The sequence below is a fragment of the Triturus cristatus genome, chromosome 4_2 (assembly GCF_964204655.1).
Source record: "Triturus cristatus chromosome 4_2, aTriCri1.1, whole genome shotgun sequence".
Classification (NCBI taxonomy): Eukaryota; Metazoa; Chordata; class Amphibia; order Caudata; family Salamandridae; genus Triturus; species Triturus cristatus.
Window position 1 is genome coordinate 949,769,284 of NC_140586.1, and position 27,123 is coordinate 949,796,406.

General features: G+C 41.7%; 1 protein-coding gene across 1 annotated transcript in view; it reads left to right on the top strand.

Annotated features, from left to right (window-relative positions):
- Positions 1-24,221, top strand: part of LOC146839065 (uncharacterized) — a 502,432-nt gene extending 478,211 nt beyond the window's left edge. Inside the window, exon 5 of the transcript XR_014960773.1 lies at positions 24,048-24,221. The gene's annotated coding sequence lies outside the window, so the exon portion shown is untranslated. The remainder of the gene's footprint in view (positions 1-24,047) is intronic.
- Positions 24,222-27,123: the final 2,902 nt, after the last annotated feature.

Here is a 27,123-nt window from a genome sequence, read left to right on the forward strand (position 1 = left end):
TCAGACTGAAGAAAATATCAGACTGAAGTAAAGATCGGACTGATCTCAGACTGAAGTAAAGATCAGAATAAAGTAAAGATCAGACTGAATTAAAGAACAGACTGAAGTAAAGATCAGACTGAAGTAAAGATCAGTCTGATCTCAGACTGAAGAAAAGATCAGACTGAAGTAAAGATCGGACTGATCTCAGACTGAAGTAAAGATCAGACTGAAGTAAAGATCAGACTGATCTCAGACTGCAGTAAAGATCAGACTGAAGTAAAGATCAGACTGATCTCAGACTGAAGTAAAGATCAGACTGATCTCAGACTGAAGTAAAGATCAGACTGAAGTAAAGATCAGACTGAAGTAAAGAACAGACTGAAGTAAAGATCAGACTAATCTCAGACTGCAGTAAAGATCAGACTGAAGTAAAGATCAGACTGATCTCAGACTGAAGTAAAAATCAGACTGAAGTAAAGATCAGACTGAAGTAAAGATCAGACTGAAGTAAAGATCAGACTGATCTCAGACTGAAGTAAAGATCAGACTGAAGTAAAGAACAGACTGAAGTAAAGATCAGACAGAAGTAAAGATCAGACAGAAGTAAAGATCAGACTGAAGTAAAGATCAGACTGATCTCAGACTGAAGTAAAGATCAGACTGAAATAAAGATCAGACTGGTCTCAGACTGAAGTAAAGATCAGACTGAAGTAAAGAACAGACTGAAGTAAATATCAGACTGATCTCAGACTGAAGTAAAGATCAGACTGATCTCAGACTGAAGTAAAGATCAGACTGAAGTAAAGAACAGACTGAAGTAAAGATCATACTGATCTCAGACTGAAGTAAAGATCAGACTGAAGTAACGAACAGACTGAAGTAAAGATCATACTGATCTCAGACTGAAGTAAAGAACAGACTGCAGTAAAGATCAGACTCATCTCAAACTGAAGTAAAGATCAGACTGAAGTAAAGATCAGACTGAAGTAAAGATCAGACTGAAGTAAAGTTTAGACTGAAGTAAAGAACAGACTGAAGTAAAGAACAGACTGATCTCAGACTGAAGTAAAGAACAGACTGAAGTAAAGGCCAGACGGAAGTAAAGAACAGACTGAAGTAAAGATCAGACTGAAGTAAAGATCATACTGATCTCAGACTGAAGTAAAGAACAGACTGCAGTAAAGATCAGACTGATATCAGACTGAAGTAAAGATCAGAATGAAGTAAAGATCAGACTGAATTAAAGAACAGACTGAAGTAAAGATCAGACTGAAGTAAAGATCAGACTGATCTCAGACTGAAGAAAAGATCAGACTGAAGTAAAGATCGGACTGATCTCAGACTGAAGTAAAGATCAGACTGATCTCAGACTGAAGTAAAGATCAGACTGAAGTAAAGATCAGACTGATCTCAGACTGAAGTAAAGATCATACTGAAGTAAAGAACCGACTGAAATAAAGAATAGACTGAAGTAAACATCAGACTGAAGTAAAGATCAGACTGAAGTAAAGAACAGACTGGTCTCAGACTGCAGTAAAGAACAGACTGAAGTAAAGGCCAGACTGAAGTAAAGAACAGACTGAAGTAAAGAACAGACTGATCTCAGACTGAAGTAAACATCAGACTGAAGTAAAGAAAATACTGAAGTAAAGATCAGACTGAAGATCAGACTGATCTCAGACTGAAGTAAAGATCAGACTGATCTCAGACTGAAGTAAAGATCAGACTGAAGTAAAGATCAGACTGAAGTAAAGATCAGACTGAAGTAAAGATCAGACTGAAGTAAAGATCAGACTGAAGTAAAGATCAGACTGAAGTAAAGAACAGACTGAAGTAAATATCAGACTGATCTCAGACTGAAGTAAAGATCAGACTGATCTCAGACTGAAGTAAAGATCAGACTGAAGTAAAGAACAGACTGAAGTAAAGAACAGACTGATCTCAGACTGAAGTAAAGATCAGACTGATCTCAGACTGAAGTAAAGATCAGACTGAAGTAGGGGGGGAGCAGCCTAATCGACAACTTACCCGTGGAGTCACGCTACGCCATTGCCACCATTGCCGCCACCGCCAAGGGTCAAACGCTCACCAGCTTCTTCCGCGTCGCCGCCCCGTGACTGCAATTCCCGGCAGCCTCAGCGGCGGCGCGACGTGCTGACGCGGACCAAGCGCCAGGAGGCGCATAAAGGCACAGAGGGACCGGCGGAGCGCGGGGGAGCAGCCTAATCGACAACTTACCCGTGGAGTCACGCTACGCCATTGCCACCATTGCCGCCACCGCCAAGGGTCAAACGCTCACCAGCTTCTTCCGCGTCGCCGCCCCGGGACTGCAATTCCCGGCAGCCTCAGCGGCGGCGCGACGTGCTGACGCGGACCAAGCGCCAGGAGGCGCATAAAGGCACAGAGGGACCGGCGGAGCGCGGGGGAGCAGCCTAATCGACAACTTACCTGTGGAGTCACGCTACGCCATTGCCACCATTGCCGCCACCACCAAGGGTCAAACGCTCACCAGCTTCTTCCGCGTCGCCGCCCCGGGACTGCAATTCCCGGCAGCCTCAGCGGCGGCGCGACGTGCTGACGCGGACCAAGCGCCAGGAGGCGCATAAAGGCACAGAGGGACCGGCGGAGCGCGGGGGAGCAGCCTAATCGACAACTTACCTGTGGAGTCACGCTACGCCATTGCCACCATTGCCGCCACCGCCAAGGGTCAAACGCTCACCAGCTTCTTCCGCGTCGCCGCCCCGGGACTGCAATTCCCGGCAGCCTCAGCGGCGGCGCGACGTGCTGACGCGGATCAAGCGCCAGGAGGCGCATAAAGGCACAGAGGGACCGGCGGAGCGCGGGGGAGCAGCCTAATCGACAACTTACCTGTGGAGTCACGCTACGCCATTGCCACCATTGCCGCCACCGCCAAGGGTCAAACGCTCACCAGCTTCTTCCGCGTCGCCGCCCCGGGACTGCAATTCCCGGCAGCCTCAGCGGCGGCGCGACGTGCTGACGCGGACCAAGCGCCAGGAGGCGCATAAAGGCACAGAGGGACCGGCGGAGCGCGGGGGAGCAGCCTAATCGACAACTTACCTGTGGAGTCACGCTACGCCATTGCCACCATTGCCGCCACCGCCAAGGGTCAAACGCTTACCAGCTTCTTCCGCGTCGCCGCCCCGGGACTGCAATTCCCGGCAGCCTCAGCGGCGGCGCGACGTGCTGACGCGGACCAAGCGCCAGGAGGCGCATAAAGGCACAGAGGGACCCGCTTCGCGGGACGCGTGCGGGACGCGCCGGGCTAAGCCCGGGCCAAGGGCGGGCCCGTTCAAGCCCGTTAAAGACCGGGTAAGACTGGACTGGGCCACCCCATTGACATTCACATCCTGATGTGGTATTGTAGTTATTCCACCTAGTCATTTACAGTTCAAAATTGCTCTGGCAAATTGCCAACTGCTTAACTTAAATTGTGTGAAGGCCCCACATATCAGTACATGTCTGAAAGGATGACGAGGGGTTCTAGGAGCAAAAATGCTCAGGGGGTGGCACATACATCTGGCCCGATTGACCAATTTATAACTAGGGCAAATGAAGCCATTAATCAAGGTATATCACTCTTGGAGCGAAGAGTTTCACAAGATCTAGCACTAGCAAGACGCTCCTCGTTAGGCCCTATGGCTTTAGCTAAGACACCTACAAGCTTAAACACCATTAGGCCTCTCATTGAAGTCCAGGTTGAAACTCACGGTGTACCTAATACGGTTGATCTGTCAGCTTCTTTAGCCCTCTCAGATATGCACTCTAGCAAAGATCTTGAGAGGACGCCTAATTTGTTTTTAAGCCCAAGGCAGGAGGGGCCCAGTCCAAATCTCCCAAGGGGGGCAAGGGAGGGTGCCATCCCCAAACGGAAGAAGTCTAGGGTTCCGAAAAAATGTAACTCCAAAGCCCCGAATAAAACTTTGACCACTCAGAAGTCAAGGAAAATCAAAAATAATCCTGTCCAGAGTGCCCTAGATAAAACAGCCATAGATACAGCAGACCCTAGTATGATTCCACCGGCCCCTAGCGATCCAAGCAGTTTGGGCAAGGGTTGCAAAGTTTGTGAGGCTGATAACCAACTTTTAAATCTACTAGGTGTACTCTTCAGAGAATATGTGCAACCTATTGCACTTTCTCTTTCTAATATCGAAAAGCACCTATTCTCCATGAACCTATCTTTGAATGCACTTAAGAGTGATGGACTGGCCAACCACCAGGAGCTCCGGGCTACTCCCTCGACCGTGAGGATGGAGCAAGTAGTGGCGAGTGCTCCCCCGGTTGATTTAAATTTGTCATCAAAATCTTTGCCAGCAAAATCTTTGTTAGCTGCTTCTAGGATAGCTGGTGAACCCACCAAACCCCCTACCTCTGGTGCAATCTTAGAAAACACGTTACCTAAATGCCTGGGGTTAGTACATCAAAACACTGCAGTAAAAACACCGGGGCCAGTTCACCAAAACCATTTACCTAAATCCATGGGGTTAGTAGAACAAAAAGACAATTTCAGGGGTGAGTCTGGTCATCCTATACACTTACCTCCAGAATGTGACCCATATGTCGTGATCATGACTGGTGTTCCTGAGTTAAGGCCTCCCAAAGAAGAACCAACGCGGTCCGTAAAAAACAAGGTACAGCATTGGCTTAATGTTAATAGACCACTCCCTCACTTTTGTAGTAGCAGGATCCTTATGGTGCGTAGGGTTCCTTGGATAGGCAGTGAGAAGAAAAAGATTCAGGGAGATTGCATTATTGTCAATTTTGATAATTCTCGAATGGCAGATTATATCTGCCGTCGTAATACTTGGCCCAAAATTGACGGAATAAAGGTGAGGAGACTCTCTTCCTTTTATCCTCCTATAAATTGTTGTGACGACACTCCCGATAGGGGCACGTCTAAAGCAAGATCTTGGAACAATAGAAGGGAGAGGGAGGCTTGGTTAGGCTATGAGGGTAGAGATACTGCTCTTTCTGAAGGCTGGAGTGGCATACCACTTGCTAACAGATTCAGCTGTTTGGAAGAAGTAGATTGACCATTATTGGGTTCTGGATCTGTCCCTGAGGACAACAAATACACTAGCCTCAACCCGGTCCAACTCGTTGGCTGCTTTCTACCTATAAACTGCTTATCCCCCATCCAGCCTACTTCCTCCCCTGACCCTACTCCTCAAAAAGATCTGCAGACCCCCTCCCACTGCCTACGCTCCACCCTTGTACTAGGGTCTGGGAAGGCACCACTTGTGCCCTGCATCGAGCCTGTGAGCCATGATGTCTTTCAGCCGCAACCTGAATGCCCCAGTATTCCAAATAGAAACACTCCCATTAAACAGGGCGACACTATTAAGATCCTAAGCTGGAATGTAGCTGGCATCCACAGGAAACTTCAACTGCCTGAGTGGAATGCCCTAGTAGAGGCGCATACGATTTGCCTATTCCAAGAGACTTGGAGCATGGAACCCGTGTATCGGGTAGGCTATATTACCCATTTCGTTCCTGCAGTACCTCCAAGAAATGGGTCAGGTCGTCCGTCGGGAGGCCTACTCACCTGGGTAAGCATTGCCTTAAATCTCCAGATTGAGTCAAAGCTAATTAATTCTCCAGATATTTTAAAAATCTCTCTGAGTGGATCACAAAGAGGACCCATCCTTGACTTATATAATGTATACGCCAGAGGTACCAAATATGGCTCTCCATCCCCGACAGTATCTATTCTCGAAATGGCTCTGAATGAAAATTTAGCTGGATCCCAAGTTTTGGTTGCGGGTGATTTCAACTGCACCTATGAGCCCCTTATACAGGACAACATTTATGACCCAAGTGAGGATGATGTTAGATGGGGTATCCCGACCTTAACCATCCCTCCGATCAAAAAATGGTCCAAAACTGCTATTCAGCTCAATGCCCTAACGTTGGAATTTGGGCTAAGAGCAGTTAATGGTCGCACGCGTTCTGATCCTTTGGGTGCGGCCACGTTTAATAGAGTCAACCACACCTCTAGGATCGATTACATCTTGCTAGATTTCATTCTTTGGAGCTTTGTTCAGGACATGGTAGTCCTGCCTTCAGTTGAAAGCGATCATAATTCGCTTTCATTGTCCCTTAGGAACCCATGGCCTCACGAAAAGACCGCAAAATCCCTTAACCCAGCCCACAAAATTTCTGTATCTTCGTGTGGGAAACGTCTAAAATGGAACATGGTTGCGAAGGATGAAGCTAGACTAAAAATAATCAATACTGTACTCATAGATGCACAGTTAGAATTGGAATTGGATAGGTCAGACAAGGGTGAGCTAAATCCCGGCCGTGTTACCCCTATTTTTGAGGAGACCATTAAGTCTATTGGGAATGTATTCCTAAAAATGAATCAAGTGGGCAAAAATAAGGTAATGGGGCTCCCAAAGGGAAAGCACGATTGGTACACACCTGCTTGTAGGCACGCCAAATCGCTTTTGATTAAGGCCGTCAAAAGCAAAACACAAGGAGACATTCAGGGAGCTAGGCTAAATTATAAGAAAATCCTGGCTAGTGCTAAAAAGGAGTGGGAAATCGAATATTGGCGCTCTCTAAAAGAGGCAAGCTTGGGGAAAGACGCAAGACGTTTTTGGGATAGGATTAGAGCCAGAAATAGACCCGATACTGACTTCATTACATGCAATATCACTAGCCAAGTTTGGGTCAACCACTTCTCTAAACTATATGCAAATCAATCAGGTGCCACCCCTAATGCTCTCTCCATGGACATTTCTAATGAAAAACATATAAGGGAGGGGGCATTAGCAACTCCGGATTTGCTAACAAGGAGTGATGCTCTAGCAACTGGAACATTATGTATAGCTCTGCCAGTAAATAACAGGGTGGCTGACTCCATCTTCTCGATCAAAGAAGTGGAGTATGCAATTACTACCATCAGGCCCCAAAAAGCAGCTGGCCCAGACGGCTTACCCGGGGACTTGTTGCGAGCGGACATCCCGAAATGGGGCAAATTTATTAACTGCCTGCTTAATGCCATTAGTGGGGGAGCGCCAATCCCGGCATCCTGGAAAGGGGCGGAGGTCGTCCCCATCTTCAAAAAGGGGGCCAGGGACGACCCATCAAATTACAGACCCATAAGCCTGCTAGATATAACACAAAAGGTGGTCGGGAAGGTGTTGTTGGTCAGATTATTACAATGGATCGACGAAAACGGCATCCTCTCCGACTACCAGGCTGGCTTCAGAGCAGGCACCGGCACAATTGAGCAAGCGTTTAGATTGCTGCTTGTGTATTGGAAGGTGGTGGTCTTGGGTAAAGGCAGTCTTTACCTTGCCTTTATTGACTTGAAGACTGCCTTTGACCTAGTACCTAGGGAGGCTCTTTGGAAAGTCCTTGCTGCCATGGGGGTGCCCAACTACTTGCTCCTGTTATTGGCAAGGCTGCATGTAAACACTTTTGCCCAAGTTAGGTGGGGGAGGAATGGTGAGAAAACTAACAAAATCCCGGTAGAGAGAGGGGTACGCCAGGGATGTGTTCTAGCTCCCACCCTTTTTTCGCTATATATCAACGGTGTGGTTGAGCATCTATTGAAAGACCCCTCAGATGAACCATCCCTGGCGGGGGAACGCATCCCCACCCTCCTCTTCGCGGATGATACACTCTTGCTCTCCAAAATCCCAATGGGCCTCCAAAAACTCTTAAATAATTTCCAGCTCTTCTGTACAGAGCGGGGTTTGGTAATTAATAGAGATAAAACAAAGTATCTTGTGTTAAATCCCCCTAAAAAACCCATACGCCCCCCAAAATTGAATGATGAACCTTTGGGGAGGGTGGATGTGTTTGACTATTTAGGGATTCGTTTATCCCATAATATGCAGTGGGGCCCCCATTTATGCAAGATGCTGTTATCTCATAAAAGAGTTACAGGGGCTCTCGTGAAGGAGCAGCGCTCCTGTGCTATAAGACCGATAGCCCCCGTTATTGACATTTATGCAGCAAGAGGAGTTAGCTCTGCCCTTTATGGTGCCGAGCTCTGGGGCTTTTGTGACACTGGCGACTTATCACGAGCAGAGAGGAAGTTTTTCAGGGTCATTATGTCACTTCCCCAAGGCACCCCCACAATTCCATTAATGCTCGATCTTGGTTGTCGCCCCATCGGTGATCTGGCGAAACTTCGCCCTTTATTGCTATGGGCTCGCTTGTGGCGGGTCCCGGAACTAGCCAAATATGCCAAAGGTCTCTCGGAAATCATGTCACTCCCAGGTTGGCATAGGATAAAATGGTTGCGTGACATGAAGGCCCTTTTGCATAATCTGGGGCTAAATGCATCATGGGAAAATAAATCTTCCCCTCCGAAAGCCACGCTTAAGCTCTTATATTGGAACTGGATTGCGACCCAACGGATCACGAACACATCATTGGGGAGACTTACTGAGGACTTCCTGAATTTTAAGGATCACCCAATCCGGGAATTATATCTCGACATCATCGAGAGCTCCTTTGATAGAGCTTTGTATTTTAAGTTTAGGACCGGGACCCTCCTACTCTATAGCTTTACATCACGATGGAATTCCTTCCCTCAGACCTCCGATCTTTGCCCTTTTTGCACATCCAGACGTGAGTCTGTGGCTCACTTTTTATTCGAATGCCATGAGTACGCCCTCCCAAGGAAAAGATGGCTTAAGCAACTGTGCCGCTCCTTGGGAACTAGACACTACATTGTGGCACTCCGTATTTTAATGTCAGATGCTCGCCCTTTATACGTTTGTGCCCTTGCAAAATTCTTATCTTGGGCATGGCGTATCAGAAGTAAAAGGCTTAAGGAAATTGTTTAATTCATTCTTAAATAACTATTTATGATCTGTTTTGCACTTTATTGTAAAAATAGGTTTCTTCTTTTTTAAATGAAATTAATTTATTCCATTTTTAACTGTTATGCTTTTATGATATGTTTTTATCGAAATAAAGCCTTTGACTGACTGACTGACTGACTGAAGTAACGAACAGACTGAAGTAAAGATCATACTGATCTCAGACTGAAGTAAAGAACAGACTGCAGTAAAGATCAGACTCATCTCAGACTGAAGAAAAGATCAGATTGATCTCAAACTGAAGTAAAGATCAGACTGAAGTAAAGAACAGACTGAAGTAAGGATCAGACTGGAGTAAATATCATACTGATCTCAGACTGAAGTAAAGATCAGACTGAATTAAAGATCAGACTCAAGTAAAGATCAGACTGAAGTAAAGATCAGACTGATCTCAGACTGAAGTAAAGATCAGACTGATCTCAGACTGAATTAAAGATCAGACTGATCTCAGACTGAAGTAAAGAAAAGACTGAAATAAAGATCAGACTGATCTCAGACAGAAGTAAATATCAAACTGAAGTAAAGATCAGACTGAAGTAAAGAACAGACTGAAGTAAATATCAGACTGATCTCAGACTGAAGTAAAGATCAGACTGATCTCAGACTGAAGTAAAGATCAGACTGAAGTAAAGAACAGACTGAAGTAAAGATCATACTGATCTCAGACTGAAGTAAAGATCAGACTGATCTCAGACTGAAGTAAAGATCAGACTGAAGTAACGAACAGACTGAAGTAAAGATCATACTGATCTCAGACTGAAGTAAAGAACAGACTGCAGTAAAGATCAGACTCATCTCAGACTGAAGAAAAGATCAGATTGATCTCAAACTGAAGTAAAGATCAGACTGAAGTAAAGATCAGACTGAAGTAAAGATCAGACTGATCTCAGACTGAAGTAAAGATCAGACTGAAGTAATGAACAGACTGAAGTAAAGTTTAGACTGAAGTAAAGAACAGACTGAAGTAAAGGCCAGACGGAAGTAAAGAACAGACTGAAATAAAGATCAGACTGAAGTAAAGATCATACTGATCTCAGACTGCAGTAAAGATCAGACTGATATCAGAGTGAAGTAAAGATCAGAATGAAGTAAAGATCAGATTGAATTAAAGAATAGACTGAAGTAAAGATCAGACTGAAGTAAAGATCAGTCTGATCTCAGACTGAAGAAAATATCAGACTGAAGTAAAGATCGGACTGATCTCAGACTGAAGTAAAGATCAGAATAAAGTAAAGATCAGACTGAATTAAAGAACAGACTGAAGTAAAGATCAGACTGAAGTAAAGATCAGTCTGATCTCAGACTGAAGAAAAGATCAGACTGAAGTAAAGATCGGACTGATCTCAGACTGAAGTAAAGATCAGACTGATCTCAGACTGCAGTAAAGATCAGACTGAAGTAAAGATCAGACTGATCTCAGACTGAAGTAAAGATCAGACTGATCTCAGACTGAAGTAAAGATCAGACTGAAGTAAAGAACAGACTGAAGTAAAGATCAGACTAATCTCAGACTGAAGTAAAGATCAGACTGAAGTAAAGATCAGACTGATCTCAGACTGAAGTAAAAATCAGACTGAAGTAAAGATCAGACTGAAGTAAAGATCAGACTGATCTCAGACTGAAGTAAAGATCAGACTGAAGTAAAGATCAGACAGAAGTAAAGATCAGACAGAAGTAAAGATCAGACTGATCTCAGACTGAAGTAAAGATCGGACTGATCTCAGACTGAAGTAAAGATCAGACTGATCTCAGACTGCAGTAAAGATCAGACTGAAGTAAAGATCAGACTGATCTCAGACTGAAGTAAAGATCAGACTGATCTCAGACTGAAGTAAAGATCAGACTGAAGTAAAGAACAGACTGAAGTAAAGATCAGACTAATCTCAGACTGAAGTAAAGATCAGACTGAAGTAAAGATCAGACTGATCTCAGACTGAAGTAAAAATCAGACTGAAGTAAAGATCAGACTGAAGTAAAGATCAGACTGATCTCAGACTGAAGTAAAGATCAGACTGAAGTAAAGATCAGACAGAAGTAAAGATCAGACAGAAGTAAAGATCAGACAGAAGTAAAGATCAGACTGATCTCAGACTGAAGTAAAGATCAGACTGATCTCAGACTGAAGTAAAGATCAGACTGAAATAAAGATCAGACTGGTCTCAGACTGAAGTAAAGATCAGACTGAAGTAAAGAACAGACTGAAGTAAATATCAGACTGATCTCAGACTGAAGTAAAGATCAGACTGATCTCAGACTGAAGTAAAGATCAGACTGAAGTAAAGAACAGACTGAAGTAAAGATCATACTGATCTCAGACTGAAGTAAAGATCAGACTGAAGTAACGAACAGACTGAAGTAAAGATCATACTGATCTCAGACTGAAGTAAAGAACAGACTGCAGTAAAGATCAGACTCATCTCAAACTGAAGTAAAGATCAGACTGAAGTAAAGATCAGACTGAAGTAAAGATCAGACTGAAGTAAAGATCAGACTGAAGTAATGAACAGACTGAAGTAACGTTTAGACTGAAGTAAAGAACAGACTGAAGTAAAGAACAGACTGAAGTAAAGAACAGACTGATCTCAGACTGAAGTAAAGAACAGACTGAAGTAAAGGCCAGACGGAAGTAAAGAACAGACTGAAGTAAAGATCAGACTGAAGTAAAGATCAGACTGAAGTAAAGATCAGACTGAAGTAAAGAACAGACTGCAGTAAAGATCAGACTAATATCAGACTGAAGTAAAGATCAGAATGAAGTAAAGATCAGACTGAAGTAAAGATCAGACTGAAGTAAATATCAGTCTGATCTCAGACTGAAGAAAAGATCAGACTGAAGTAAAGATCGGACTGATCTCAGACTGAAGTAAAGATCAGACTGATCTCAGACTGCAGTAAAGATCAGACTGAAGTAAAGATCAGACTGATCTCAGACTGAAGTAAAGATCAGACTGAAGTAAAGAACCGACTGAAATAAAGAATAGACTGAAGTAAACATCAGACTGAAGTAAAGATCAGACTGAAGTAAAGAACAGACTGGCCTCAGACTGCAGTAAAGAACAGACTGAAGTAAAGGCCAGACTGAAGTAAAGAACAGACTGAAGTAAAGAACAGACTGAAGTAAAGAACAGACTGAAGTAAAGAACAGACTGATCTCAGACTGAAGTAAACATCAGACTGAAGTAAGAAAATACTGAAGTAAAGATCAGACTGAAGTAAAGATCAGACTGATCTCAGACTGAAGTAAAAATCAGACTGAAGTAAAGATCAGACTGAAGTAAAGATCAGACTGATCTCAGACTGAAGTAAAGATCAGACTGAAGTAAAGATCAGACAGAAGTAAAGATCAGACAGAAGTAAAGATCAGACTGAAGTAAAGAACAGACTGGCCTCAGACTGCAGTAAAGAACAGACTGAAGTAAAGGCCAGACTGAAGTAAAGAACAGACTGAAGTAAAGAACAGACTGATCTCAGACTGAAGTAAACATCAGACTGAAGTAAGAAAATACTGAAGTAAAGATCAGACTGAAGTAAAGATCAGACTGATCTCAGACTGAAGTAAAGATCAGACTGATCTCAGACTGAAGTAAAGATCAGACTGATCTCAGACTGAAGTAAATATCAGACTGATCTCACACTGAAGTAAATATCAGACTGAAGTAAAGATCAGACTGAAGTAAAGATCAGACTGAAGTAAAGATCAGACTGAAGTAAAGAACAGACTGAAGTAAAGAACAGACTGAAGTAAATATCAGACTGAAGTAAATATCAGACTGATCTCAGACTGAAGTAAAGATCAGACTGATCTCAGACTGAAGTAAAGATCAGACTGAAGTAACGAACAGACTGAAGTAAAGATCATACTGATCTCAGACTGAAGTAAAGAACAGACTGCAGTAAAGATCAGACTCATCTCAGACTGAAGTAAAGATCAGACTGATCTCAGACTGAAGTAAAGAACAGACTGATCTCAGACTGAAGTAAAGAACAGACTGAAATAAAGATCAGACTCATCTCAGACAGAAGTAAATATCAAACTGAAGTAAAGATCAGACTGAAGTAAAGAACAGACTGAAGTAAATATCAGACTGATCTCAAACTGAAGTAAAGATCAGACTGAAGTAAAGAACAGACTGAAGTAAGGATCAGACTGAATTAAAGATCAGACTGATCTCAGACTGAATTAAAGATCAGACTGATCTCAGACTGAAGTAAAGAACAGACTGAAGTAAAGATCATACTGATCTCAGACTGAAGTAAAGATCAGACTGAATTAAAGATCAGACTCAAGTAAAGATCAGACTGATCTCAGACTGAAGTAAAGATCAGACTGATCTCAGACTGAAGTAAAGAACAGACTGAAATAAAGATCAGACTGATCTCAGACAGAAGTAAATATCAAACTGAAGTAAAGATCAGACTGAAGTAAAGAACAGACTGAAGTAAATATCAGACTGATCTCAGACTGAAGTAAAGATCAGACTGATCTCAGACTGAAGTAAAGATCAGACTGAAGTAAAGAACAGACTGAAGTAAAGATCATACTGATCTCAGACTGAAGTAAAGATCAGACTGATCTCAGACTGACGTAAAGATCGGACTGAAGTAACGAACAGACTGAAGTAAAGATCATACTGATCTCAGACTGAAGTAAAGAACAGACTGAAGTAAAGAACAGACTGAAGTAAAGAACAGACTGATCTCAAACTGAAGTAAAGGTCAGACTGAAGTAAAGAACAGACTGAAGTAAGGATCAGACTGAATTAAAGATCAGACTCAAGTAAAGATCAGACTGATCTCAGACTGAAGTAAAGATCAGACTGATCTCAGACTGAATTAAAGATCAGACTGATCTCAGACTGAAGTAAAGAACAGACTGAAGTAAAGATCATACTGATCTCAGACTGAAGTAAAGATCAGACTGAATTAAAGATCAGACTCAAGTAAAGATCAGACTAATCTCAGACTGAAGAAAAGATCAGACTGAAGTAAAGATCAGACTGAAGTAAAGATCAGACTGATCTCAGACTAAAGTAAAGATCAGACTGAAGTAAATATCAGACTGATCTCAGACTAAAGTAAAGATCAGACTGAAGTAAAGATCAGACTGAAGTAAAGATCAGACTGAAGTAAAGATCAGACTGAAGTAATGAACAGACTGAAGTAAAGTTTAGACTGAAGTAAAGAACAGACTGATCTCAGACTGAAGTAAAGAACAGACTGAAGTAAAGGCCAGATGGAAGTAAAGAACAGACTGAAATAAAGATCAGACTGAAGTAAAGATCATACTGATCTCAGACTGCAGTAAAGATCAGACTGATATCAGAGTGAAGTAAAGATCAGAATGAAGTAAAGATCAGACTGAAGTAAAGAATAGACTGAAGTAAAGATCAGACTGAAGTAAAGATCAGTCTGATCTCAGACTGAAGAAAATATCAGACTGAAGTAAAGATCAGACTGATCTCAGACTGAAGTAAAGATCAGAATAAAGTAAAGATCAGACTGAATTAAAGAACAGACTGAAGTAAATATCAGACTGATCTCAGACTGAAGTAAAGATCAGACTGATCTCAGACTGAAGTAAAGATCAGACTGAAGTAAAGATCAGACTGAAGTAAAGATCAGACTGAAGTAAAGATCAGACTGAAGTAAAGAACAGACTGAAGTAAATATCAGACTGATCTCAGACTGAAGTAAAGATCAGACTGATCTCAGACTAAAGTAAAGATCAGACTGATCTCAGACTGAAGTAAAGATCAGACTGAAGTAAAGATCAGACTGAAGTAAAGAACAGACTGAAGTAAAGATCAGACTAATCTCAGACTAAAGTAAAGATCAGACTGAAGTAAAGATCAGACTGATCTCAGACTGAAGTAAAAATCAGACTGAAGTAAAGATCAGACTGAAGTAAAGATCAGACTGATCTCAGACTGAAGTAAAGATCAGACTGAAGTAAAGAACAGACTGAAGTAAAGATCAGACAGAAGTAAAGATCAGACTGATCTCAGACTGAAGTAAAGATCAGACTGATCTCAGACTGAAGTAAAGATCAGACTGAAATAAAGATCAGACTGGTCTCAGACTGAAGTAAAGATCAGACTGAAGTAAAGATCAGACTGAAGTAAAGAACAGACTGAAGTAAAGATCAGACTAATCTCAGACTGAAGTAAAGATCAGACTGAAGTAAAGATCAGACTGATCTCAGACTGCAGTAAAGATCAGACTGAAGTAAAGATCAGACTGATCTCAGACTGAAGTAAAGATCAGACTGAAGTAAAGATCAGACTGAAGTAAAGAACAGACTGAAGTAAAGAACAGACTGAAGTAAAGATCAGACTAATCTCAGACTAAAGTAAAGATCAGACTGAAGTAAAGATCAGACTGATCTCAGACTGAAGTAAAAATCAGACTGAAGTAAAGATCAGACTGAAGTAAAGATCAGACTGATCTCAGACTGAAGTAAAGATCAGACTGAAGTAAAGAACAGACTGAAGTAAAGATCAGACAGAAGTAAAGATCAGACTGATCTCAGACTGAAGTAAAGATCAGACTGATCTCAGACTGAAGTAAAGATCAGACTGAAATAAAGATCAGACTGGTCTCAGACTGAAGTAAAGATCAGACTGAAGTAAAGATCAGACTGAAGTAAAGATCAGACTGAAGTAAAGAACAGACTGAAGTAAATATCAGACTGATCTCAGACTGAAGTAAAGATCAGACTGATCTCAGACTGAAGTAAAGATCAGACTGAAGTAAAGAACAGACTGAAGTAAAGATCATACTGATCTAAGACTGAAGTAAAGATCAGACTGAAGTAACGAACAGACTGAAGTAAAGATCATACTGATCTCAGACTGAAGTAAAGAACAGACTGCAGTAAAGATCAGACTCATCTCAAACTGAAGTAAAGATCAGACTGAAGTAAAGATCAGACTGAAGTAAAGATCAGACTGAAGTAAAGATCAGACTGAAGTAATGAACAGACTGAAGTAAAGTTTAGACTGAAGTAAAGAACAGACTGAAGTAAAGAACAGACTGATCTCAGACTGAAGTAAAGAACAGACTGAAGTAAAGGCCAGACGGAAGTAAAGAACAGACTGAAGTAAAGAACAGACTGAAGTAAAGATCAGACTGAAGTAAAGATCATACTGATCTCAGACTGAAGTAAAGATCAGACTGAAGTAAAGATCAGACTGATCTCAGACTGAAGTAAAGATCAGACTGATCTCAGACTGAAGTAAAGATCAGACTGATCTCAGACTGCAGTAAAGATCAGACTGAAGTAAAGATCAGACTGATCTCAGACTGAAGTAAAGATCAGACTGAAGTAAAGATCAGACTGATCTCAGACTGAAGTAAAGATCAGACTGATCTCAGACTGAAGTAAAGATCAGACTGAAGTAAAGATCAGACTGAACTAAAGATCAGACTGAAGTAAAGAACAGACTGAAGTAAAGATCAGTCTGATCTCAGACTGAAGAAAAGATCAGACTGAAGTAAAGATCAGACTGATCTCAGACTGAAGTAAAGATCAGACTGATCTCAGACTGAAGTAAAGATCAGACTAATCTCAGACTGAAGTAAAGATCAGACTGAAGTAAAGAACCGACTGAAATAAAGAATAGACTGAAGTAAACATCAGACTGAAGTAAAGATCAGACTGAAGTAAAGAACAGACTGGCCTCAGACTGCAGTAAAGAACAGACTGAAGTAAAGGCCAGACTGAAGTAAAGAACAGACTGAAGTAAAGAACAGACTGAAGTAAAGAACAGACTGATCTCAGACTGAAGTAAACATCAGACTGAAGTAAGAAAATACTGAAGTAAAGATCAGACTGAAGTAAAGATCAGACTGATCTCAGACTGAAGTAAAAATCAGACTGAAGTAAAGATCAGACTGAAGTAAAGATCAGACTGATCTCAGACTGAAGTAAAGATCAGACTGAAGTAAAGATCAGACAGAAGTAAAGATCAGACAGAAGTAAAGATCAGACTGAAGTAAAGAACAGACTGGCCTCAGACTGCAGTAAAGAACAGACTGAAGTAAAGGCCAGACTGAAGTAAAGAACAGACTGAAGTAAAGAACAGACTGATCTCAGACTGAAGTAAACATCAGACTGATCTCAGACTGAAGTAAAGATCAGACTGAAGTAACGAACAGACTGAAGTAAAGATCATACTGATCTCAGACTGAAGTAAAGAACAGACTGCAGTAAAGATCAGACTCATCTCAGACTGAAGTAAAGATCAGACTGATCTCAGACTGAAGTAAAGAACAGACTGAAATAAAGATCAGACTCATCTCAGACAGAAGTAAATATCAAACTGAAGTAAAGATCAGACTGAAGTAAAGAACAGACTGAAGTAAATATCAGACTGATCTCAAACTGAAGTAAAGATCAGACTGAAGTAAAGAACAGACTGAAGTAAGGATCAGACTGAATTAAAGATCAGACTGATCTCAGACTGAATTAAAGATCAGACTGATCTCAGACTGAAGTAAAGAACAGACTGAAGTAAAGATCATACTGATCTCAGACTGAAGTAAAGATCAGACTGAATTAAAGATCAGACTCAAGTAAAGATCAGACTGATCTCAGACTGAAGTAAAGATCAGACTGATCTCAGACTGAAGTAAAGATCAGACTGATCTCAGACTGAAGTAAAGAACAGACTGAAATAAAGATCAGACTGATCTCAGACAGAAGTAAATATCAAACTGAAGTAAAGATCAGACTGAAGTAAAGAACAGACTGAAGTAAATAGACTGATCTCAGACTGAAGTAAAGATCAGACTGATCTCAGACTGAAGTAAAGATCAGACTGAAGTAAAGAACAGACTGAAGTAAAGATCATACTGATCTCAGACTGAAGTAAAGATCAGACTGATCTCAGACTGACGTAAAGATCGGACTGAAGTAACGAACAGACTGAAGTAAAGATCATACTGATCTCAGACTGAAGTAAAGAACAGACTGAAGTAAAGAACAGACTGAAGTAAAGAACAGACTGATCTCAAACTGAAGTAAAGGTCAGACTGAAGTAAAGAACAGACTGAAGTAAGGATCAGACTGAATTAAAGATCAGACTCAAGTAAAGATCAGACTGATCTCAGACTGAAGTAAAGATCAGACTGATCTCAGACTGAATTAAAGATCAGACTGATCTCAGACTGAAGTAAAGAACAGACTGAAGTAAAGATCATACTGATCTCAGACTGAAGTAAAGATCAGACTGAATTAAAGATCAGACTCAAGTAAAGATCAGACTAATCTCAGACTGAAGAAAAGATCAGACTGAAGTAAAGATCAGACTGAAGTAAAGATCAGACTGAAGTAAATATCAGACTGATCTCAGACTAAAGTAAAGATCAGACTGAAGTAAATATCAGACTGATCTCAGACTAAAGTAAAGATCAGACTGAAGTAAAGATCAGACTGAAGTAAAGATCAGACTGAAGTAAAGATCAGACTGAAGTAATGAACAGACTGAAGTAAAGTTTAGACTGAAGTAAAGAACAGACTGATCTCAGACTGAAGTAAAGAACAGACTGAAGTAAAGGCCAGATGGAAGTAAAGAACAGACTGAAATAAAGATCAGACTGAAGTAAAGATCATACTGATCTCAGACTGCAGTAAAGATCAGACTGATATCAGAGTGAAGTAAAGATCAGAATGAAGTAAAGATCAGACTGAAGTAAAGAATAGACTGAAGTAAAGATCAGACTGAAGTAAAGATCAGACTGAAGTAAAGATCAGTCTGATCTCAGACTGAAGAAAATATCAGACTGAAGTAAAGATCAGACTGATCTCAGACTGAAGTAAAGATCAGAATAAAGTAAAGATCAGACTGAATTAAAGAACAGACTGAAGTAAATATCAGACTGATCTCAGACTGAAGTAAAGATCAGACTGATCTCAGACTGAAGTAAAGATCAGACTGAAGTAAAGATCAGACTGAAGTAAAGATCAGACTGAAGTAAAGATCAGACTGAAGTAAAGAACAGACTGAAGTAAATATCAGACTGATCTCAGACTGAAGTAAAGATCAGACTGATCTCAGACTGAAGTAAAGATCAGACTGATCTCAGACTGAAGTAAAGATCAGACTGAAGTAAAGATCAGACTGAAGTAAAGAACAGACTGAAGTAAAGATCAGACTAATCTCAGACTAAAGTAAAGATCAGACTGAAGTAAAGATCAGACTGATCTCAGACTGAAGTAAAAATCAGACTGAAGTAAAGATCAGACTGAAGTAAAGATCAGACTGATCTCAGACTGAAGTAAAGATCAGACTGAAGTAAAGAACAGACTGAAGTAAAGATCAGACAGAAGTAAAGATCAGACTGATCTCAGACTGAAGTAAAGATCAGACTGATCTCAGACTGAAGTAAAGATCAGACTGATCTCAGACTGAAGTAAAGATCAGACTGAAGTAAAGAACAGACTGAAGTAAAGATCATACTGATCTCAGACTGAAGTAAAGATCAGACTGAAGTAACGAACAGACTGAAGTAAAGATCATACTGATCTCAGACTGAAGTAAAGAACAGACTGCAGTAAAGATCAGACTCATCTCAAACTGAAGTAAAGATCAGACTGAAGTAAAGATCAGACTGAAGTAAAGATCAGACTGAAGTAAAGATCAGACTGAAGTAATGAACAGACTGAAGTAAAGTTTAGACTGAAGTAAAGAACAGACTGAAGTAAAGAACAGACTGATCTCAGACTGAAGTAAAGAACAGACTGAAGTAAAGGCCAGACGGAAGTAAAGAACAGACTGAAGTAAAGATCAGACTGAAGTAAAGATCATACTGATCTCAGACTGAAGTAAAGATCAGACTGAAGTAAAGATCAGACTGATCTCAGACTGAAGTAAAGATCAGACTGATCTCAGACTGAAGTAAAGATCAGACTGATCTCAGACTGCAGTAAAGATCAGACTGAAGTAAAGATCAGACTGATCTCAGACTGAAGTAAAGATCAGACTGAAGTAAAGATCAGACTGATCTCAGACTGAAGTAAAGATCAGACTGATCTCAGACTGAAGTAAAGATCAGACTGAAGTAAAGATCAGACTGAACTAAAGATCAGACTGAAGTAAAGAACAGACTGAAGTAAAGATCAGTCTGATCTCAGACTGAAGAAAAGATCAGACTGAAGTAAAGATCAGACTGATCTCAGACTGAAGTAAAGATCAGACTGATCTCAGACTGAAGTAAAGATCAGACTGAAGTAAAGATCAGACTGAATTAAAGATCAGACTGAATTAAAGATCAGACTGAATTAAAGATCAGACTGAATTAAAGATCAGACTGCTCTCAGACTGAAGTAAAGATCAGACTGATCTCAGACTGAAGTAAAGATCAGACTGATCTCAGACTGGAGTAAAGATCAGACTGAGGTAAAGAACAGACTGAAGTAAAGATCAGACTGAAGTAAATATCAGACTGATCTCAGACTAAAGTAAAGATCAGACTGAAGTAAATATCAGACTGATCTCAGACTAAAGTAAAGATCAGACTGAAGTAAAGATCAGACTGAAGTAAAGATCAGACTGAAGTAAAGAATAGACTGAAGTAAAGAATAGACTGAAGTAAAGAACAGACTGAAGTAAAGAACAGACTGAAGTAGAGAACAGACTGTGGTAAGGGTGTGGAGAAGTAACGGTTAGACGGTGGTAATGGGATGGAGGAAGTAATGGTCATGTGGAAAGGTAGTTAGAAATAAAGGGAGACCAAACTACTGGTCAAACCAAAGGAGTATTGCAGCATGGTTGGGTTGAAGCAAGGCAATGGGAAGTAAAGGTCAGACATAAGTAAAGATGTGAGGGAGTAATGGTCACATAGAATGTATGGTTTACGAAAGTGATCGGCAGCAGTAATGGTCCGACCAAAGTCATGGTATGGGGTTGTGATGATCAAATTGAATACATGATTAGGTAATAGTTGCAAATGTATTCATATATTTCCCCGTAAGCCTGTCACACTCCTTGTACATTGATTCATGGAAACAATGCAAAACGAAGCAGGGTCCTGCACCAGAGGCACCCCTGCAGTGTCGTATTTGCACATTATCGGGCGGAAGGACTGCATGGTGCCAAGCATAAGATGCCAGCACATCTGAAGCATTTACAAGGTCTTCTTTACAATCGCCCTGCATGGCTTTGGCAGAGGCTCTGCCAGCAGATTGAATGCAAGATTGTATTGCTGTAAAGCCAATTAGACAGTCAGGTTAGTGTACTTTATTTATTTATTTATTTATTTTACAGTTTTATATAGCGCGAACCAGACCCGTGAGGGTATCAGAGCGCTTTACAGGATTGAGGGGGGAGTAAGACGTAGGGACGGGAGGGATCACACTGGGAGAGAAAGGGATACAGGGGGAGATTCAATTTCAAGTTCAAGCTACCTGAGGGAGAAAAATTAAAGTATGCAGAGTAACAATACAAAACAAAGTTTCCAATCCACGAGGTGCATCCTAGCTGCAGTTGACGCTACAAATGGGATAAAAAGTTTGAGCAGGCAGTTATAGGGCACACGCGGCAAGTCTGAATGTAAGGGGTTCGCTAGATGAGGTATTTTCCCATTAAGAAAGTTTCGGTCTCCTTCTTAAAGTGTGCCAAGGACGGGAGTCGTCTAACGGCGGGTGGGATAGAGTTCCAGATTCTTGGAGCGGCTCCAGAGAAGGCTCGATTGTAGGTTTTTTTCTTCCGGAATTTTGCTGGCTGCAACAGCAGGTTTTTGGCAGATCGGGAATTTCTGGCCTGTCCGGATATCACGAGTTTTTGTGCAAGAAATGTCGGTGAGTTCGCGTATAGAGCTTTGTGAGTTATGCAGGCCAGTTTAAATTGTATTCTGGCCTCCAGGGGCAGCCAGTTCAGAGCTTTGAGGTGGGGAGAGATGTGGTCAAATTTTTTTGAGCCCGTTATGAGTCTGGCAGCGGAGTTGAGGCAGGCTTTCAGTGCGGTCAGAGAGTTCTTGGGTAGCCCTGTGAGAGTAGAGCATCCATATTCAAGCCTGGAGATGACAAGGGCCTGGGTAGCCATTTTAAGGTCGGACCTCTCAACGAAGGTTTTACGTTTCTTAGGTAGCTCAGGTGGAATCTAGCCGTTTTGGCCATCGCGTTTATATGGCTGTGCATATTCAAGCTGCCGTCAAGGGTTATTCCCAGAGATTTTGCCGAGTCAACAATGGTAGGCGGGCAGTTTAGTGCCGTGATTGTCTTGATCCATTCCTGGATGTCTGGGTTAGGTTTGGGTGGGGAGATCAGAAGGATTTCGGTTTTGTTGGCGTTGAGTTTAAGTTGGTTGGCAGTGAGCCAATGGACTGTTAGCTTCAGTGCCATGTTTAGGGAGAGAATGTCCTGGGGGGAAGAGATTTTAATGTAGACCTGTGTATCGTCGGCGTACATAAGGTATGAGATGTTGGCGGCACGCAGAACCTCGGTGAGAGGTTCGAGATAAAGGTTGAAGAGGGTAGGGGATAGGGTTGATCCTTGGGGGACTCCCACGGAAACTGGAGATGGGGCGGATAGATCGCCATTGATAAGGACTCTTTGTGATCGGTTTTGGAGGAAGGATCTAAACCATTCAAGGACGGTGCCCTCCAGCCCCATCCTGGATTTGAGGCATTCAAGGAGAATTTCGTGGTTCACCGTATCAAAGGCGGAAGAGAGGTCTAGAAGGATTAGGAGACAGGTTTTGCCTAGATCTAGGGCTTGGAGAGCGTCATCAACAATGTGGAGGAGGGTGGTTTCTGTGCTGTGTCCCGGTCTGAAGCCTGATTGAAAGTCATCGAGCAGGTGAAAGTTGTTGATGTGATGGCTTAGCTGCTGTTGCACACATTTTTCCAGAACTTTGGCAAGGAGTGGGATGTTGGAAATGGGTCTATAGTTCTCGGCGGAGGCAGGGTCCAGCGTAGGTTTTTTTAGGATGGGGACAACTTGACCCGCCTTGAGCGAGTCAGGAATTGAGCCCTGTAGGAGGGAGGCGTTGATTATTGAGGTCCAGGAAGGGATGATGGCCTTGGAGGCGGCAGCTAGGCAGTTAGAGGGGAGAGGATCGTTAAAATGATTGTTCGGTTTAAGGGAGGCAAGAATTTTAGAGACAGATTGAACATCATATAGATTAAAATTTGGACCAGTGTGCTAGGTTTTTGGGTGAGGTTTGGGTGGACAACACAGAAGAAGAAGGTGGAGCTGGCTGATTTCGATTTTGGTGGAGGGTTGTAGCCTTTGTAGCCAACACATTTATTTTGTTTTTCAGATATCAGGGCTGGGTTGGTAGACCCCCTGTTGTTTGACAGATGATTTTTCCCTGCAGACTCAAACATTTAACCCATTTCCCTTGTCATTGTTATGGCCTTGCATTACATAATGTCTTTTCTTTATTTGACTAGTAAAAACAAAAAAGCATGTCCGTTTTAGAGCTCTGTTTCCCTTCCCTGCTTCCTGGTGGAACCGTTACTGGGCCCCCCAGCTGCAAAACATTTGCTGCATGGCTAAATACTTATAAAGCCCCAAATGTGTGACAGATTGCATTGCAAATGCTTGTTTTCCATTTTCAGCACTGATTGCAGTACATGGACACTGTGGGCTATAGGATTATGGCTATGAAGCTATCACGTTATTGTTATTTATGTGTTGCAGAGTCAGCTGACTGGCACTGGGAGGTGGGAGTGAGGCTGCTATCCCACAAACCAATCTGCATTTGTAGTAAGTACGTCTCACAGGCTTTCCCATGGCCGTAGGTAAGGGAGGGAGATAAAGTGAAAATGCTTCAGTTATGGCTTCCTGCATGCAAAGCTCTTTTGCCAGTAGCTGATTCACATCAGGTTTCTTCTTTGCATTGTAGGCCATGCAATCCTTTTTACCACATATGCGTATTATTATAAATACCAGAATGTAATTATCATTAATTTCATGCGAAGGAAGAAATATTCATTCATGGGTTTTGGAATGCGTGATGATCATGCCATTGTCAGCGGGGTTCATTTTCAGCCCAATTCAAAACTATCCAGCTAGAAGAGGAAGGAAGGCCACGGTGTCTTCTTGTTTGTGCAAGTTCCTTAGAACTTGGAATGTTTGATGTGTAGGGTTCTTGAGAGCAGTTACTCCCTGGTAGCTGATGGATGAGGTGTTCATAATAAACCTCTAACTGAACCACGTTACCTTGTTCATGTGATCCTTAAACTTTTCACTTGCGACAGGCGAGGAAGATAGAGTGTTTAAAGAGAAGAACACCTCAACATCGCACTGATTAAGAAGAAAGAAAATCGTCACGGAGAAGAATTTTCCCTGGTATATGCTGTGAAGTATAACAGTCTCCAGGAAATACTGCGGGTGGATCGGACCCGCGAGGTACTGTTTAAACCTGTAACAAATCTTTACGTCTCTGAAAGAACACGAGTTAATTCTTTTACGGGAAAAATAACATTTGAAATACATGATTTTGTTTCACAGTCGTAGTTCATAGTTTGAAAGTGAGTGAAGATTTCAAAGACACAGTTGTTTTATACGCTGTTGTGAAGAATAAAAGGCTCATTATTCAATTGTAACTAACGATGTGGATCTACAAAAAATATGACGTTTGTTGCTAAAGTCAGTTTTATTACAATACGATTTATTGTGTTTGTTGAAAGGGTGCTACAAAGTGAAGATTCTCATAAATCTTAAATTGAAATATATGTGAGATTATCTTTATAGTGGCAATCGTTAAATAACGATTAGAGAGAGAGACGCGTAGGGTTAGCGCGTCACGAGAAGAGAGAGAGACGCGTGCTTTCAGCATCGAGTGACGTTTTGCGTGTCATTAGTAAAGAAAACACATCGGCGTCATCGTTTAAATCAAAGTGTATTTAAACGAAACAATGCAATAAAAGTCTACAAAGGAACATTTTAAAATCTACTTACATCTCTTGGAGGCTTGCTGACTGTTGCTGGTGATTCCATGTTTCACACATATATATATAAGGTGACTTTTCATTGGTTTCCCCAGCTGTCTCCACGTCATGTGTTTTCTCCTCGATGACACGCACATCAGGAAGTAAATCTGATTGGTGTATACAAAGGGTAGTGTCAGAACAAGTTCACATTGACTTTTCAGCAACTTTATTCATGAACTTGCTTTGTTTAACATAACTTTATTGGTCATTAACAAAGCCATTTCAATCTGTTGTGGTATTTTAATATTTAAGTTTATTTTTTTTGTAACCAGAATATTACATTTTTTAGCTCAATTATATATTAAGAATATAAGAGAAAAATCTATCAACAAATGTAATTTAAGATTTTATTTACAGTTGACGTTTGGAAATTAGAGACAGTATGCAGAATGTCACTGCTCCACCATTTTTCTTGAGTGATCCAGGTGAACCCCCCATTAAATGGAGTAAATGGAAGAAAATGTTTGCGCATTATGCAAAAGTTTGCGGTACACATCCGAGTGCAGAATGAAAATGTTCTCTTTTATTACATTGTTTAGGAGGTGAAGGACAAGAGGTGTTTGGAAAATTTGCCATCTTTATCTGCACAAGAACAACGAAATTTAGACGAGTATGAAATCTGTTTATTACAATTAGACAGGCATTATCTACCTCGTGTCAGCACAATAATGGAGAGGTATCATTTTGGATTGAGGGAGCAAGGTAAAGAAGAATCTGTTGAAGATTATTTAACTGCTTTGAGAAAGTTAGCTTCTAGTTGTAAATTTGGAACTGCAAATGAAGAAAGAATTTGTGACCAATTTGTTCTTAAATGTAGGGAAGACAAAATTTGAGAGGAGCTTTGGCTCAAAGATGAACCGCCTTTAGAAGAAGTAGTAGGAAAAACTATACTCCGTGGCAATGCTGGGCACGCTGCCCCCGCAACCCGGACTGTCTTTGTTATCTGGAGACAGATCGGTTGGTGGGGTAAACTTACAAAGGAGACCCCCACTCTGGCATAATGGCCTCCTGGCGCAGCTGTCCCTGGGTTTGTGGGCTGGGATGCTATCGAAATCTTAACAATCAGAGATGTCCTTCAGGGCCAGATTCTCAAATCATTTCAACAACTGCAGGCTGACTTCCAAATGCCCCACTCCCAATTCTTTAAATATCTTCAATTTCGACATGCCTTTTCCCCTTATCTCTCTCGACAAGATAATATCCCTGAATTGAACCCTATTGATGTCAAGGTCTTTATGGGCGAGATGGGTGCACACAAAATCACAGCTTTATATCACACCCTGGTCATTAACAGTCACGATACACTTCACAAGACTAGAGAGGCTTGGCAGGACGACCTGGGTCCACTTGACGAAGATGACTGGGTGGAGGCTCTAGAATCCCCACGCGGTGCAGCCATAGCAGCACGTCTTCGACTTATACAATTCAAATACCTCATTAGGGCATATTTTACCAGATATCGGCTCTGGCCCTCTGGGATGATTGCTTCTCACCTCTTGACTCCGCTGCGGGTCGGCCGAGGGCACTTTCCTCCATACGGTTTGGGAATGCACAGTCCTGTCACGCCTTTGGCGTGGTGTGCTGACCTGCCTCTCTGAGGTCCTGGGCTGGGACATCCCACGATCACCGCGCTTGACCATGCTCCACATCACCGGCGAAATCGGAGTGAATAGATATAAACGACACCATCTGTTTTTAGGGCTTACCCTTGCTAAGCATGATATTGCCAGGGCGTGGAAGGCATCCTCGCCTTCGGTTGGGGCCTGGAAGCGTGGCCTTGATTTCTCCATGGGGCTCGAAATTCCAATTTTTAAAGCACGCGGATGCCCTCAGAAACACCTGAAAATATGGAAACGGTGGGCCGACTACCGGGGTCACTACCCTGAACCAGTTCCTCCGGCGCAACGTATTGAAGATTTGTCCTGTTGATCTCTTATTGGGTGTAGGCCTGGGGACCGATTGTATTTTTACTGTTCTATCACGAATGGAATTATTCGTAGCTGTAAGATGTGAGAATCAGGTGACACCTTTGTTTTTGATTTTCAATATGCATTTGCTACAGATTTTGTCCTATGTATCCCCATGTTTCAGATGAGCTCATTGTAAAACGTTGACATCTTCACTATTGTCATACTATATGTACGATGTACTGCCCTGGTTCCTCCAAGGCTTTCTATTGTTTGTCAACTATAAAATCTGTTGTGAAACAAAAAATTGAATGCCTTTCTGACCAATCCTACGGATCGAGTGTCGAAACATATTGATTCCTTCGTAAAACCGATTGTTTACTTCGGCTAGTTTGACCTTAAAATCCTTGATTGTGGAATGCCTTCTCAGTAGG